This window comes from Paroedura picta, chromosome 6 (assembly GCF_049243985.1).
Source record: "Paroedura picta isolate Pp20150507F chromosome 6, Ppicta_v3.0, whole genome shotgun sequence".
NCBI lineage: Eukaryota > Metazoa > Chordata > Lepidosauria > Squamata > Gekkonidae > Paroedura > Paroedura picta.
Window position 1 is genome coordinate 28411302 of NC_135374.1, and position 16940 is coordinate 28428241.

Below are 16940 nucleotides of genomic sequence, written 5' to 3' on the forward strand. Positions count from 1 at the left end.
CACAGAAAAATGTATGATTTACCACATGGTGGCAGTGCAGGACACAGTATTTTATCATTGTGTTGAATGTCTCTTAATGTCTCTTAGTTTGCATAAATAACTGTTACCACCATTTGCATTTGTGTCGCTAAGTATGGCTTCACAGTCTTTCATTCAGGGTTTCCTGCAAAGAGAAGCTGGTTTCCCAGTTTTAGACAAAGAACCCTAAATACTCCTTGACATGCGATAAGAAATGGCTTTGGCTGGATTCCTACCTTCTTTTGAATATTACAGCCTATTTGTTTTCTTCCATCATTTCCTTTCTTCGTCCCCTTTGTATCTCCTCTGCCCTGAGCTTCTTGCTCTCCGGGGTGTTCTTCGTTCTCTCCTTCACTTTCTGATTTGTTTTTTCATGATCAGTGGTCCATTTCTATCTGCAGTGAAGTTTATGAGTTGCATGTGGTCCTCAATATATTTTAGTTTGTACCACAAGCTGCCCTAGATGGAAAATGAAATCCAGGATAAAATGAAATTAGTGTTGAGTACTGAAAATTATAACAAAATAATCCTTGACCATCAGTCCATAAAATGTGGTTTGAACAGGTAGTTGAACAGCAAGACCATCTGCATAGACCATGAACATGTTGAATTTTGAGCAGAGTTCAATTTTGCCCAGAGTTCACTGGGCAAACTATGGTCTTTAGTTGAATACATACACTTTGCATGCAGGGTTATCAAGGTGGGACCTGGAGTTCTCCTGGAATTATGATATTATCTGAGCACAGAGAGTACTTCCCTTAGAGGAAATGGCAGCTCTGGAGGACAGGCATGATGACATCACATCTCTGCTGAGTAGGCTTGCCAGGCATCGCCCTGCATAACCAGGCAACTGATGGAAGTCTGGAAGGGATGGGGGCATAGTCAGTCATGGTGTGACTTCATAAAAGTGACATCAGGCTTCTCTAGCAATCAGAGGAAACTTTATGGTAAATCCATAGAGTCTCTAAAGCAGACTGATGCAACTTACTATTTGTCTCCAGAAGTGCAGTCACACATAGGAAGGGTAGGGTTGCCGTGCAACCAACAGAGATCAGGGAAGCATGGGGAGAGGATGTTGGTGATGATGTGGTATCACTTCTTGGGGAAAAAAATCTACAAGTGACATTGTTACGCATGGCAGGATCCCTGCCTTATGACAGGCACACTGTCTTTTATAACCAATGGCACCACACACTAGTCTAGGCTTAAGCTAAAGCCAAGACAACACTGCTAGGGTCGGCCAAGCCAGGCCAGACTCCATCTCTGCCTTAGGTTTGGAATGACAGCCTTTGCCTGACCCAGAGGTGCCTCTGGACTCAAGCTCCCATCAGCTCCCCCCCCCCATTGTATTTCTAAGCGAGTGGACTGGCTTCCTCCTGTTTGCCTAAGGGCTCATAGGAAAATCCTTTGTCTTGCAACATTTTTCACACTTGGCCCCTCTGCCAGGGGAAATCTCCTCCCCACATCCTGCCAGCTAGACCTGATGGCTCTCTTCCTCAGAGCCATTAATACCTTTATCCAAATCCATTTACGGCCATCCCCCCACTTGGCCAGGTATTGTCCTAATCTCCGGGGACCCTGGAAACTTCCAGCACATGCTTACCTGAGCCTTGTCACGTAGCCCCCTTCCCAAAACCCCATAAAAACTGTGGCTTCACACAGACACTCTGAGTGTCTTCCAACCCGGGACCTCCCACGCTGGTTCGTGCTCCTTCCTCTGACCCACCACTCCTCGGACAGGTAACTATCAAGCCTTCCACTCTTCCTCCCCCTTCTCTATATGACTGCTTGTATGTGTGTTAGCTATTAGTGTGTCTTTTTGTTATTTTCCTTTCAATAAAAGCTTATATTAACATTTTACCATTTAAATCTGTGTTTGCCTTGAGTTCCTACAGGTGGAATAACCCTCGTATACAAAGGTAACGATCCGATAACGCTAAGTTACCCCCCTCTCGCAGCATTTGAGCTAATATTCCCCACAAGCTCAAAGATACGTGTTTTTAGGACACGTGTCCAAGCAATTTGGGTAACAGATTATGGTGGAGAATGCGGGCAATTGCCCCAGGCTTACTCGGGAGTAAAGTGGACGCACGGCACTCTCCAGTAACCCGGACGTAAGGGGAAAAGCCCGTTTGAACTCTTGGCATAAGTGTGTGAATGTGCTCTTGGAAGTGTGCTTTTTAAAAGGGTTGGCCTCTCTCTCTCTTTTCTACCCTTTTGCTATTGTTTTGCTCCTGCTGGAGATTAGTTTCCTTTAAGGCTAGGAACACCGAAGCAAGGTTTTCTTAGGCTTTTAGACGGGCGGGTGGACGACACGCACCCAACAACTAGGGATTTGCCAAGCGTAGGAAGGCGTTAGGCAAAATTCCTCTTAGCTGTAGGAAGGACCAGGAAAATCCCCCTACTGCTAAAATCTGTGCAAACAGAGTCGCTCTCTGTAGCACAAAACTGCCCTGCGGCTGCAGGAGTTGGAGTTGGAGTGTCGGGAGTGGCACGAGAACTCAAGCGGGCTTTGCGAAGCTCAGATGATCCAGGTTTTGGTAATTTTCCCCGTGTTCAGGAAAGCCAGGGCGATCCTAACCGAATAAATTAGCCGGTACCCTCAGGTTTTCTTGGTAGTTTTGTCCCTGAATCGAGAGAGCCCCGGCCATCTCGGTATAAAATAAGAAAACTAGCCAAACCCCGTAAGGACGTGCCTTGACGGGAGCCCTTCCCCCTTTTCCCCTTGCCGCTTTGAAGGATATAGAAGCCGCAAGAAAATTCCCCAGTGATCTCTTCCCTAAAAATACCTTCAGGTTTTCGGTGGTTTTCCCGAGGATCAAGTGCGCTCCGGCAACCTTGATTGGAAAAATCAGCCATCTGCTTGGTTTTTGGTAGTTTTTCCCCTGAACTGAGAAGAGCCCCGGCCATTCTCAGCCAAAAACAAACTAGCCACACCCGTAAGAGGTTAAACTCCACGGGATCCTTTTCCCTCTCTCCCCTGCTGTTTAAGAGACGAGCAGCGGCTGCCCCTAAACTCATCCCCTCTGTGCTTGCTTGCCCAGCAACAAGAAGCCAGAAAACCAAGCCCCGTCCCCTTTAAGATCTTGGAAATTAATAGGAAGAAATGGCATCCAGATTCAATCTGACTGGCCTGATTGCCCGTAAGGAACCGGCAGACAGATTGACACTCTGGGTGACCAAGAAGGGCGGCCGGAACCCCTGGCACCCGGGAGCTTTTAAAAGCTCCAACCCCCTGGAAACCCTTACCGAGGCTTTCCAAGAATGGTGTAACACCAGGAAGCTCGGGGGTGGCAGTAAAGACTGTTATGCCACTTGGGGTATGTTTGTTGCCCTTCAGGACAGTGTAGCCCAGATTGCTGAGCTGCAACATGCCCTAGAGGAGAAGGACGCCCTGCTGAAGGAGCAGGTAGCTCAGATCGAACAGCGTGAGGCTCATATCATCCACCTCTCCGATGAGATGGAGGACATGAGAACTGAGCGCTTGAGTGCACGGGTGGAGAAGGCTCATCAGCTTCAGACCATCCAGGAACTAGAAAGTCAGCTCCAAGCCACAAGGCAAAGAGCTGAGGTAGCAGAGGCTCACATTATCGAGCTAGAAGCAGAGCTAGTTAAGATCAAGGGAGCTGCACAGGTCCTAGTGGAGAACAATGTGGCCAAGCATGCTCAAGTAAGCCATGAGGCATGCCATAGAAAAATGCAGCAACTTGAAAAGCAGTTAGTGTTCCAAAGGGCTCTAGTTGCCACAATTCATACAGAGACTCTTCCCCTTCTACCTTCTGAGCCTCTGCCAGAAGAAATAACCCCCAAAATGTTCATAGAGCCCCAAGGGGAAAATTCAGCTCCCTTCCACCCAGTTCTAGTTACAACCCCTGCAGATAGAACTGAGAGGCAGGAAATCCAGAAACAGCTCCCCATTGCAGGCCAGCTTAGAGAATCAGGTACTCTTGAATTTCCCACTAACCAGGGCTCCAAAAATTTAAACATTCAGGCAAACAGTGGTCTCCACTCTCAGTACAGGATCAAGAGGGAGAACCGCTTTAATCAGAATCACCCCAATTCTAATAGGAATAGAGACAATCGCTCCCTGCAGCCACCTAATGGCTGGAGCAAACAAAAGCCAGGAGAAAGGAGTAAGCCACTAAATGGTTTCCCTTCAAATAATTTCCCCCCACATACTCTCAAACCTAAATACTTCCAGAATAGAAATTCTGCCCATCAGCAGCGCAATAAAAGAATCAGTAACAGGACTTTTCTATGGCGGGAACTTAGAAATACTGGAGCAGACATGTCCCAGTATCATGACCAACCAACATCTGTACTCATGTTTGGTTTTGTAAAGGCCATTAGAGAGAAAAGGAACAGAGACATACTTAGATGTGAGCTACAGAAAACTAGCCCCATAGAAATTTCTTCTCAATCCCCTAAGGACTGGCAGAAGGAAATAGAGAAATTTAAAACTCTTACCCCGAAACAAGATTTAGAAATTAAGGATCTTAATGAGAAAAACAAGGAATTCCAGGGTGAACTTTTAAAAGTAAAAACCCATTTGCAAAATGTCCTGGATTTCCAAAGCCACACAGATAATAAATTGAAAAGAAAATACAGTAGACCCAGTAACCCAGCTTCACCTCTTGTCTTTAAAGAAGAGGAAATATTCTCAGTTCCCCCATCACAGAGTCAGGAAGGAAACCCTGCCTCTGAACCTGTACAGAGTTCCAAAATCCAAGGTGACAACCATTATTTTAACAGGGAAGAATTTGTTGCAAGGACAACATTCCTTTTCAATTTTCTCTTAGCTTCCCTCCTCCCAGTAAAAGTTGCAAGCAAAGTTAACAGATTCAATGATATACACAGGAAAAATAATGGTTCAACATGTGTGCTTCCATTTTTACTTTAAAATTTTCAAATTTTAAATTTGGCTGCAATTGGTAGAGCCTCCAGCTATAGTTGCAGTCAAACTGAAACAGCCACTATTTTGCAATCCTAAAACAGACTCTCTTTGTCTAACTGCCTCTCTAGGCACTCAGGCCTATGACTCATGCCTTGCTCTCCCCCAGCAAAGCAAATAATCTACATAACTAAGGAACTTTAACAGAACAGAAAGTATTCTTTCTTCTCAAATCGGGAAGGGAAGAAGTTTTGTTTCTTTAAAGACTGACCCCCACCTCAGGGAAGCAAGGGGGGGAAGTCACAGATCTTCTTTGGGAAATGTGTCCTTTACAGATTTTTTTTCTTCCCTTTTACATTTTGTCTTTTTATTTTTAATTGGCAATTAGAACTTTTTTGTCATTTTTTTTTGTTTTGAATGAAAATCTAGCTTATCAGCCAGCCAATAAAGACCCTCTGCCCATGCACAGGAACAGTCTTTCCCTTTAAGGATTCTAGGTTGCTCTGCCTAAGAATGGGAGCATCTGGTTGAAGTATTTCCACTGTGTCCAAGGAATGGAAAGGACAATTGGACAATCCCCAGGAGGATTGTGCCACTGAAGAGCCCCTGGATGTAAAACCTCCAGCCCCCACCACAACAGTGGTGGTCAAACAACTCTCACTGAGCAATTCAGCAGAGCCTGTTTTGGAAGGTGTGGCAGAAACCTTCCTCCAGTTTGATCCAGGGTAAAGGGAAATAGGGACAAATACCTTGCCTGCTCTCGGACGCAATGGGGGGAGGCCCTTTCCTGAGGCATTTTGCACCTGTGTATATAGCCCCTGCTACAACCCCCATTCCTTTCTCCTTCTAGTCTTTGCTGTGCTCTCTCTTAGAAATGCTTCCCCTACTCTTCCTCCTCAACAGGAGATTATTGTTCCCTCTTCCCCACAGCCCCCACCTTTGACCTCCTCTCCCCAAGCCTAAAACACCAGATTCTCGTTTTCCCTATCCAGCTCCCTGGGTTTCCACTGCTCTGGAATCCATAACCAAACCTGTCAGCTTGTTTCCCTGCTACAGATTTCCCGCAGATGCCAATTGTTCCCGGTTTGCCCCAAAGATCTCATGGCTTCCCTATTGTAAGGCTTGCCACGAATAATGCTCAATGCCACCCTCCCTGGGAGACTTTGCTGCAGCCGCTCTGCCGCCACTGTTTTCCTGGAAGCAAGGGGGGGAGGGCATCAGAAGACCTTGCCAACCTGCCAAGAAGATTCTTGGGAGGGAGGGGTGGGAACGGGAATAATTTGCCTCTGTATTTATTGGGAAGGTGACTGCCACCTCTCCCACCCTACATTTTTGCTGTAAATATACATTTTTCATTGTGTACAATGTATCCATTTTTTTAGATTGAGAATGTAGCAAATAGTTTGCTAGTTTATGTATATAAGTTTTGCTAAATTGCTTAGCTTTACCTTGTTCTTATTGCATTGCTTATTAGAAGCCATTGCTTAGTTCATTGTCTAACTTTTTAGTTTCTACCACTTTCTGCCTGCTTCATAGTAATTGCTTGATATTCATTGCCAGCATTTTTAGGATTGCCTAGTGCTCGCATTCTAAAATATTGCTCAGGTACTGCCCACAGTTTCCTGCCTGCATAGAATTTGGTTTTCACTGCATTTGCTTTTTGTCTATTGTTTGCTAGATTGTCGTGCTCAACGTATTAGTTTGCATTGGTTCATTGCTTTATTCATATGGTGGAGACCTCACGCTTAGCTAGTTCATAGTTCATGTATGTTACATTTAGTTTTGAGTGGCTGTGGTAAAGAGGAAAAGCAACTTCACAGCTTTCCTTAAGTCACCCAAACCCCTCCTAAATGTGTTTTGTTTTTAATTTGGCTTAAGTTTTTGTAGTTTTTGTAGTGGCAGAAGATGGCCCCACTTTTCTCTCTGAATTTCTAGTCTGAATTTCAATCTTTGCCGCCACTAACACAGTATATTGGTCTGTAGTGAATAAATTGGACATATAATTCACTACAGAAGGGGGGGAATGTTACGCATGGCAGGATCCCTGCCTTATGACAGGCACACTGTCTTTTATAACCAATGGCACCACACACTAGTCTAGGCTTAAGCTAAAGCCAAGACAACACTGCTAGGGTCGGCCAAGCCAGGCCAGACTCCATCTCTGCCTTAGGTTTGGAATGACAGCCTTTGCCTGACCCAGAGGTGCCTCTGGACTCAAGCTCCCATCAGCTCCCCCCCCCCATTGTATTTCTAAGCGAGTGGACTGGCTTCCTCCTGTTTGCCTAAGGGCTCATAGGAAAATCCTTTGTCTTGCAACATTTTTCACACTTGGCCCCTCTGCCAGGGGAAATCTCCTCCCCACATCCTGCCAGCTAGACCTGATGGCTCTCTTCCTCAGAGCCATTAATACCTTTATCCAAATCCATTTACGGCCATCCCCCCACTTGGCCAGGTATTGTCCTAATCTCCGGGGACCCTGGAAACTTCCAGCACATGCTTACCTGAGCCTTGTCACGTAGCCCCCTTCCCAAAACCCCATAAAAACTGTGGCTTCACACAGACACTCTGAGTGTCTTCCAACCCGGGACCTCCCACGCTGGTTCGTGCTCCTTCCTCTGACCCACCACTCCTCGGACAGGTAACTATCAAGCCTTCCACTCTTCCTCCCCCTTCTCTATATGACTGCTTGTATGTGTGTTAGCTATTAGTGTGTCTTTTTGTTATTTTCCTTTCAATAAAAGCTTATATTAACATTTTACCATTTAAATCTGTGTTTGCCTTGAGTTCCTACAGGTGGAATAACCCTCGTATACAAAGGTAACGATCCGATAACGCTAAGTTACCCCCCTCTCGCAGCATTTGAGCTAATATTCCCCACAAGCTCAAAGATACGTGTTTTTAGGACACGTGTCCAAGCAATTTGGGTAACAACATCACATTTCTTTAGGAATCACAGAAGTTAGAGGACTGGTGTAACTTCTGGGCTTTTACCAGAAGCGATGTCACATCACTGCTAATGATGGCTTTATTTTTTTTTATTTCCTCTCACCTACCACAGTATCACTGGACAAAGGAGCCAGGGATGGGGAATCACCAACCCCAGCAGTAAGCCAGCCATGGAAGAGAAGGAAATGGTGTTACTTGTTGAAATAAACAAACAAACAAACAAATATTGTATCACATACTCTTTCTTTGGTGAACAAAAAACTATTGCAAGCATAAGGAGTAGCATCTCCATTTAATTGCCTTTGCAGTCCCCCTGGATGGTTGTTGCTCCTAGCAGTCATCTCTGGACAGGTAAGTGAACAGTACAGTATGTCTATGCTGATGCCCTTTGGTTACTTAGTGGGCAGTCTGCAATCACTGCTGCAGCATAGTGCTGTCTTTCAGGGCATTGACATTTGCTCCATGATACTGATGCCTGCCATATCTGTATCCCTGGAATCTCCAGTTAAAAGAAGGCCAAGTAGCAGGTGGTTCCATAAAAAGCAATGGACTGGAAAGTAAATGAAGGCATATTTTGTTGAACCAGGGGTGCCAGGTCCATGTCCTCACTCCCTGGGAGCTGTTGCAAGTGGAGTTTTGGAGGGGAAAGTGCTGTTGAAGTTTTACGGCACTTCTGGGTGAAGACCTGGAAGCAATATCACTGCCCTGATGCTTCTCTAGAACTCCTTCCCCAGTCTATAGTAAATGCTATAGAGTTTAGATCAGTTCCTAGAGCATCTCAGGAGGCACTGATATAATTTCTGGCTCTCTTTTCCAAAGTGATATTAAAATGCTGGTGGTGCAGTATTACCCAGCCATAGGAGTAACTGAAGGCAGGGATGGTTAGGGGTTCAAGCAGGCACCTTGAACCCCTAACCATAATGAGCAGAAATCAGTATGGTGCTTCAGCAGTCACTTCCATATGAATGAAGACTGAGTAAATAACCAGAATAGCTCAAGCAAGCAAGCCTGGCCAGTTGCTGAAGAGGAAAGTTCTGTTCATCCATCCCACCCTCAACCATTAGTAACCATCTGACTTGAATGGCCGTATTTTGTTTCTCTACATTCAACATAATTACATTCTAAAAATAAATCAGAGTTAATCCAGTAATTTATTTTCTGAAATCCGTTGTGGATATAGAAATAAGCTGGAAAATGTGACAGCAATATTTATTGAAATAGTCGGGGGGGGAAAGAAACAATTTTTAAAATATATATTATACTGCAAATAGCCCAACATGCATTATGGTCTTCAGCTTGTTTTTCTCTTTCAACAGGACTGCAAGATGAGTTGTTCGTATTCCCATTTTATAGCTGGGAACTAAGGCTTGCAAATTAAGCATGGTCCTTGCTGCCAAACAGATTGTCCTTGTTGCCCTACTGCCTATGCACTCCTGTTTCCTGGGTTCTCATTGCCATACATCTATTTCCTCAGTATGTTCCTCCCCTAGTCCCCAAAGACCTAATTCATAGGAACAAGATCATAACCGCTCATGAAACTGCCTTTATCGTCTTCCATATCGGCTCAGACATGGGACAATCTCTTCTTTCCCTCCATGAATGTCTTATTCTGCCCCACAAAAATGACTATGACCCCTACGAAAAAGCTCTCATATATAAGAGGCTCTACTGGGAATACAAGCCTCCATTCCCACACGGGATGCATGTTTTCTAGCAGCCAGAATCTAATGAAACTTTGGTTACCGGAGATTAGAATGAAACATTAATAATGAAAATCTCACAGCCATTTATAAGGAAAGGTTTAAAGCAATTACTCTAATTTTAAAGGAGATGAAATTACAGCCCAGAGAGGGGAAAGGGGCATACAATATATCACTACTGCAAAATCACAGAATAAATCATTGCTAACTGGGAGCAGAAGACTAAAATTCATGTCCTTGCTCTGAATGCTTAGCTTTACTGCTTGTTATCACTAGTAATACTAACACATCTATTCAGTGAATGTCATGTATATAGTTGGCAGATCATGTCTTGTATGCTGAAGCTCAGGTTCATTTTTCATCTCTGCCTGTCACTCACTGTATGGCTATGGACAATTCCCCTCAGAGGACTTTGTGACTCAATCTTTCCCCTTTGCACCAGTGTAAAGGATGGAATGCATTACTGTAAACCCAACTTAAAGCTGGATGCTTTATTTGAATGCCACAAACTCCCAGCCTCTCAACCAGAGGAATTTGAAGGTGACTTCACATGAAACGATGGTGGTTTCTTATGATGAAATTCACCAGTCTGTGTCTTACCAGCTTACTAAGCAAAGTAAACTTACTTAAGTTTAACTCCAACTCAAATTGGGTTTTCTCCAAAGGAAGGAAAAACATCAGTTTCAATAATGTAAACACCCACCATACCATCATGATGAATTAATTAAAAGCTGGTCCTCTGTAATATCTGCACCTATACCAACTCATATTTTACTGTCTGGCTACAACTGACTAGGAATTAGAAGAAGAGTTGGATCTTATATGCCACTTTTATCTACCATAAGGAGTCTCAAAGCGGCTTCCAATCACCTTCCCTTTCCTCTCCCCACAACAGATACACTGTGAGGTAGGTGAGGCTGAGTCAGCCCTGATATTATTGCTTGGTCAGAACAGCTTCATCAGGGCTGTGGTGAGCCCATGCAGCTGGCTGCATGTGGAGAAACAAGGAATCTAATCCAGCTGTGGCTGGATGGCTCAGGCAGAGTCATCTGAAACTCAACCCCTTCAAGACAGAAGTCCTGCGGCAGGGTAGAAGAGGGCAGGATCAAGAAGTGCATCTCCTATGCCCAGACAGAGTGCAATTAACACCTGCATCAGTTGCCAGGAATTTGGGAGTGATCTTTGATGCTCCCCAAGGTTTGGGGAAGGGTGAGGCCTCACTTTAAGTATTTGGGTGGCGCAGAGTGGTAAGGCAGCAGACATGCAGCCTGAAAGCTCTGCCCATGAGGCTGGGAGTTCAATCCCAGCAGCCGGCTCAAGGTTGACTCAGCCTTCCATCCTTCCGAGGTCAGTCAAATGAGTACTCAGCTTGCTGGGGGGTAAATGGTAATGACTGGGGAAGGCACTGGCAAACCACCCCGTATTGAGTCTGCCATGAAAACACTAGAGGGCGTCACCCCAAGGGTCAGACATGACCCGGTGCTTGCATAGGGGATACCTTTACCTTTACACTTGGAGGAGGGCAGGGAGCCCAAACCTTGCCCTCCCCAGGATCCACCCTCAAATTCCCAGGAATATCCCAGCCTGGAGTTGGCAACCCTAGCAGGTACTGCTGACATCTGACATTCCAAAAGATTACAGTTGTTACAATATGCATTATGTATAAAGCCAGAATAGTTGTCCACCGTATGTGTTGTCCTACCAAGGGGTCCTTCAAAACACAAGATATCCAGGAAAGCCACCCAGGCCAAGGAAAAAGGAATTAATAATGAACAATCATTTGATCTCTCCGAACGGTAGTTGTATATCTGCGTGAAGTACCTCTTTCTTGCTGTTTTCCTAGTAAAGAGGAGGGTGAGCGCTCAGCAAGAAAGCAATGTCTATTCAGGATGAGTCCAGTTTCGATTTCTGAAGCAAATTAGACAGGTTTGCAACATTCACCTCAGGAGTCAGGATTGGCAAAATTACTCCTCTTGCTGAGTGTTTCAGCTAGTTAGCCCTTCTGTCAAGTGATTATGCCATTATTGATCTCAGAGGGTGTTGTGAGGATTAAAGAGTATTTTCAATGTACTTTGGGTTATGCTTGTTTATAGAAAAGGTCAGGGCAGGTTGTCCCAAGGCTCCTCCCCTCAGGAATCTCGTCATGTAACTCAGGTGAATTTCTGATGCTATCTGCTCATACATATATTGCAGTATGTGGCTGCATACACACAAACCCTTCCAAGTAATTACAAAGGCTCAAACTGGTTAAGCAATAAAATTTCATTCCCTCCTTAGAAAGCACTACTTACTATGCTGAGCAGCATTTTGCTCCAGTATAGGACTAAGGAACTTAAAGAAACAGACTGCCTGGAAAAACATCTGGCCACTCTATCCCTTCCCAAAAGACCAGGAGTTTTCTTCCATTTCTGTCTAACCAATCTTCCTGAAGACAGTGCAAGTAATTAGTGTAAGATGGTTACTTCAAAATGTTAACATGTTTTATTCATGACATTTTATGTAGACAAATATAGCATTCCAATCGTTACAGGGCCAATAATGCAACCAAAATCTTGACTCCATTGCATTCTTAACAGCTTAGTTTCTAATAAGCAAACTAAAAAGAAAAAGGGAGAACAGAACAGAGATACTAGCTGAGACTATATTTTTAAAGAAATTGAGCAAAAAACACTGGATCATTTGTTCCAATTTATCAGGCCCAAATTATCAGGCAGTAATATTTTTTAAGTTGACCTATCTTATTTTGCTTCAAACTCTAAATTTATTTAATCATGAAAAAGGATTAAATTGTTCTGTCTCCCAATAGCTGTTTAATACTCAGAATTCTACACAGTGGGCCATTCCGCACCAGGATCTATGTGGCAAATTGGTTGCGGGACGAAAAAACGCCATTTAAAATAGTGGAATTCGTCGTTATGCATACCTGGCTTTGTAGTGAAATCCAGTTGTGTTTCTATCGTTTCCCACAGGTTTCCGGTCTTGGCAAAAATCGCTAGCCAGGAAGCGATATTGCCGAGCTTTGTCCCGCCACTGGCCATCAAGCAGCCAATGGTCGGCCATTATCATGCTCCCCCAAAGCCCCTTTCCCTTTAAGAAAGTTTTAAAAAAAACGCACACACGTTGCAATGAATCTGTGTTGATTCGTTGCAACGGAGAGACCCATCTAGGTAGCAGGTGGTGTTTGAGCTGCCGTTTCATCGTTGCCACATTCCCCAGAGTGAAAAAAAAAATTTACCCCCGGCACGGGCGCGATTTTTGGTCGAAAATACAGTGAAAAATAAAGGGAAAATAACCCAGCAAACGGGGCTGTGTGTTGTTTCGTGCTTGGTGACTTAAAACAGCTGGTGTGTTGATCTCCGCTTGCTCGGAGAAAAAAAATGGCAATCGTTTCGCCGGAAGATCAGAGGAGAGAGCTAGGGGGAGGGACTTTGCAGAAACCGCAACAATGGTAACGCACAGAACTTTCCCGCTAGTGTTGCTGATTGGTTGCAAGAGTGTAGCGCTTTCCGGAGGGTAAATCCACTTTTTGGGATTTCCCTAAAAGTGCTACAACGAAGCACTTTTTGCGGATCGGTTTCAGGAGTGTTGCAGATTGTCGATGACGTTGTGCATAACAGCAAAACAGTAGCGATTTCAATTTGTAACCATTGTGCTATTTTGGACGAGTGCGGAATGGCCCAGTATATCCTACCATTTGATGTAATTGGTTTATAGGCCATACTTAGTTTAGGATTCATCTAGGCAGCCTAGAACGTAAAAAGGGATTTGTCTTATTGCTAAATTCAAACAGTATTTGCCTCTGAGTGACTGTACAAAGCACCAATGAATTCTGTGTGCAAGATATAATAGCATGGAAAACACCTTTTCTTCCCTCGAGCTATTGTTGAGTGAGCTGGTGAAGTAGTTTGGTAGAGAGAAAGCCCAGCCACTGCTGTGGAATGTTCATATGCAATAGGAATTCCTTACTACAAACAATCAGGAAGATGCAGGAGTCGCCTCAGTCAGTGCTAGCAAACATGATTGCCCATTGGCCAGAGACTGGGCTGTAGACTTTAGTAAACGTAGCCAGCCAAATGGCAAATGAACAGTGCTTAACTGAAGCACCACATTCCTCCATGGATGCCTCCTGACGAGGGCCCAGTACAACAGATAGATTTGTGTCCCCCCCTGGAATCTGAAGTGAACATCATCGGGACCTCCTTCTCCACCCGCTAGTAGTGGGCGGGGGGCGAGTTTTATTGATTTTCCGCCATGTTGGTAATGTTTTATGTCTTTTAATGGGGTTTTAATAGGGGTTTTAAGACACTGTAACCCACCACGAGCCGTAAAGGAGTGGCAGGAAATAAATTAAATAATAATAACAACAACTACTACTACTACATGTTCTATAGGCCTACATGTTCACTGAATGTGTGGGAAGAGTGGATGTGCACAAGAATGATGATGCTATCCCCGGTCTCTGTACATTCTCCTGGTTGTCTGCCACAGTGACCTCCATGGGGAAGAGGAGGGTCAAAGAGGGGATGGGTGACCTCAGCAGAGCATAGAGTCCACCTCCAAAGTGGCCTTTTTCATCAGGGGACCTGGTCTTAGTCATCTGGTAATAGCAGGAGATCTCCAGGGGCCGTCCGGAGAATAGTCACGCAGACTCCCATCAATTATCAACAATGTTCAGAAAGCAGAGTCATGGTTCATGGGATCCATGGCCACTTACTTTGTGCAGGTACAGTCCGCTGCTGACCAGGCCATTGTGTAGAGGCAGGGGGCAGGGCCATGACATTTGTGCCCGCCCTCCTTCCCTGCACGTTCAGTGGATGCTTGCCTGAGCCTCAGGGGAGGGTGGTATATAAATACAGTAAATAAATATACCTGCACTAGGCCACATTCTAGGAAAGGGAAGGAATCTCGTCCTCTCACTTCCCCTAGTGGCAGCTGGCAGTTTCACCTAGCTTCACCTTTAGCTGCTGGTTAGAAAACCGCTGAAAAGGGCACTTTCTGCAAAACAACCTGAGCAAGAATAATTGCCTTGTATTACAAGTTTAAATTTGTAATATAAGCTCCTTCTTTTCTAAAGGTAAATATATATTTTTGTCATAAAACCCACAATACTTATTCATATCACACGCCATGGACCATGTTTAAACATACTTATTTCAGAAATTATCATGGAGATATCCCAAGTGAACGCCCAACAATAAATAACACTCGTTTGCATTACGTTAACCTTATCCCATAATGGCATGGGGAAAAGGAGCCATCCGTTCAGAGCTGTCTTCACAGCTGAGTAACCAAATACCCACATTTCCTTTATCTGTATTTTAACTTGTTTAGAAAATAAATACTCTGATAATGAAAGGCAGTCATCTGCTGCTGAAACAGTTATCAAACACAATTCATTTCATGAGCTGCAAAGAAGGGAAAGCTGTTTCAGATTTAGTCCAATTTATCTTAGATCCTGAAATAGTTACCACAGGTGTTTACTGTTAACTAACATCTTTAGTACAAAATGGAAGTGCTTCGAAGCAAATGCAATAATATTATTCACAAGCTAATGGTTCAAGAGCAAGGTTCAGTATTAATGAGGAAGAAGATAATGTTCTCTTGTTCTTTTATGTAAATGGGATGGTATAAGCATACTTCAAAACAAACTGGTTTCCTTCACATTGGCTGTGATAGCTGAAATGCCTCAGACAGAGATGGCATATGAAATGAGGTGGGTGAATACTAAAAATCCTTTGGGGGGGGTTAGCTTGTTGGACTCACATTGTTGTCATGGTAAAGGTCAATGGAGCTTTCAGAAGTGAAGAGTTCATACTTTAGGGGATACGAGAAAAGGCCAAATTTAGGAAGAGGAAACTCAGGTGCCAAGATGGGGAGGTAGCAAACTTATAATATGATTTTGTTGGTGGTGAGATTTTCAGTTTTCTAATCATTGGGAACACTTTTCCTCAATAATTCAAGACACTGGGTTCTTAAAATCAACAATTCAAGACTCAGACAAATCCATCATCACCAAGAACAAAGTCCAGTGACACCTGCAAGACCAACAAAGTTTTATTTAAGGTATAAGCTTTTGTGTTTGTGCGCACTGGACTCAAATTTTGTTTTGCTGCTTCAGACCAACACAGTTTCCCACCTGAATCTACCATCACCAAACTCATTTAAAACAAACTTTATAAGATAACACGACCCAATCAAAAGCCAGAAATCCAGAGGTGAAATTGAATTACCCAATCACATGAAACTTATTCCCAACATTCCATATACTGTCACATTCAGCATTCTTCTTTACAATACCATTCCAATGGATACTCATCACACTGCAATATTCCCAGGCAGGGTCATCATGTGCTCTGCCAGCTCTCATCAGTATATCTTGTGATTGTTGACATCAGTCTCACACATCCAATCATGTCGGCTTTAACTGTGGACACACAATCCTTTCTAGACTGGTACCAATTGTCAGGAGGTTATATGAGTGTGCTTGAAAAGCCAAATAGTTTATAAAGAATGACAGAAAGGTTGGGGAAAACTTCCAAAGGAAAGAAGTGATATCAAGACATCTTAGTAGTATGATTTTGATTTGAACTAATAAACACAAACATTTCTCCAGACAGTGTCAAGAGTTTCAAAATGTAATTATTAATATTTCTGAAGGTGACTCAACTGTCATCATTGTGGAAAAGCAAAGACATCCTAAGACTGCAGCAGACTTGAGCAATGCTAGCTGAAGAATGTCCTAAATATTGGACATTGGACAATATATTCCGATATGATCATTTGTAACAGGAAGGTCGTTACAGAATTTGGAGCAGCAGGCAGGGGTGATGCAAGATGATGGGGAATTGTTCAGTAACATCCCTTTGGTCAACATCTATATTCACATTAGTTTTCTAGTGAAACTGTTAACAGCCAGCTTCCTCCACTCTTGTCTGTGGCATATAAGTTGTTGTAACTGCGGCATCCGGATAACCGGATAGAAGGTTAAATTTCAATAGAAGGCTTCCCCATCACCTAGATAGCTCTTTTGCAGTTGTTTATATTTTGCTTTTGACAGAAACCTCAGAAAATACATTCTAATAGTGTTTGCAATAAAACTTTAAGAGGATGTATAGGATTGGACCCAGCATCAAATTTCTGGCTGTCCTAGTGCTCTTGCTCAGTGGAAACTCAAGAAAAAGACCATTGTAGCCACTTCCACAAAGTAAAACTTATTGAATACCCAGTTGCATGTCTGTGGATTTATAGACACTGCAATTCACAAAGAGAAAAGTACTAGAGGTTGCACAAGATCTTCGAAGCAAATCCTAGGGCTGACCAACAGTGGACAAATACCAAGTTTCTATGCTTTCATCCCAAAGCCTCTTCGTATCAGATCCAAAGAG

General features: G+C 43.7%; 1 long non-coding RNA gene across 1 annotated transcript in view; it reads right to left on the reverse strand.

Moving 5' to 3' along the window:
- Nucleotides 1–217: 217 nt before the first annotated feature.
- LOC143840647 (uncharacterized) overlaps nucleotides 218–16940 on the reverse strand; it is a 67160-nt gene continuing 50437 nt past the window's right edge. Inside the window, exon 3 of the long non-coding RNA XR_013232281.1 lies at nucleotides 218–477. This is a non-coding gene — a long non-coding RNA (uncharacterized LOC143840647). The remainder of the gene's footprint in view (nucleotides 478–16940) is intronic.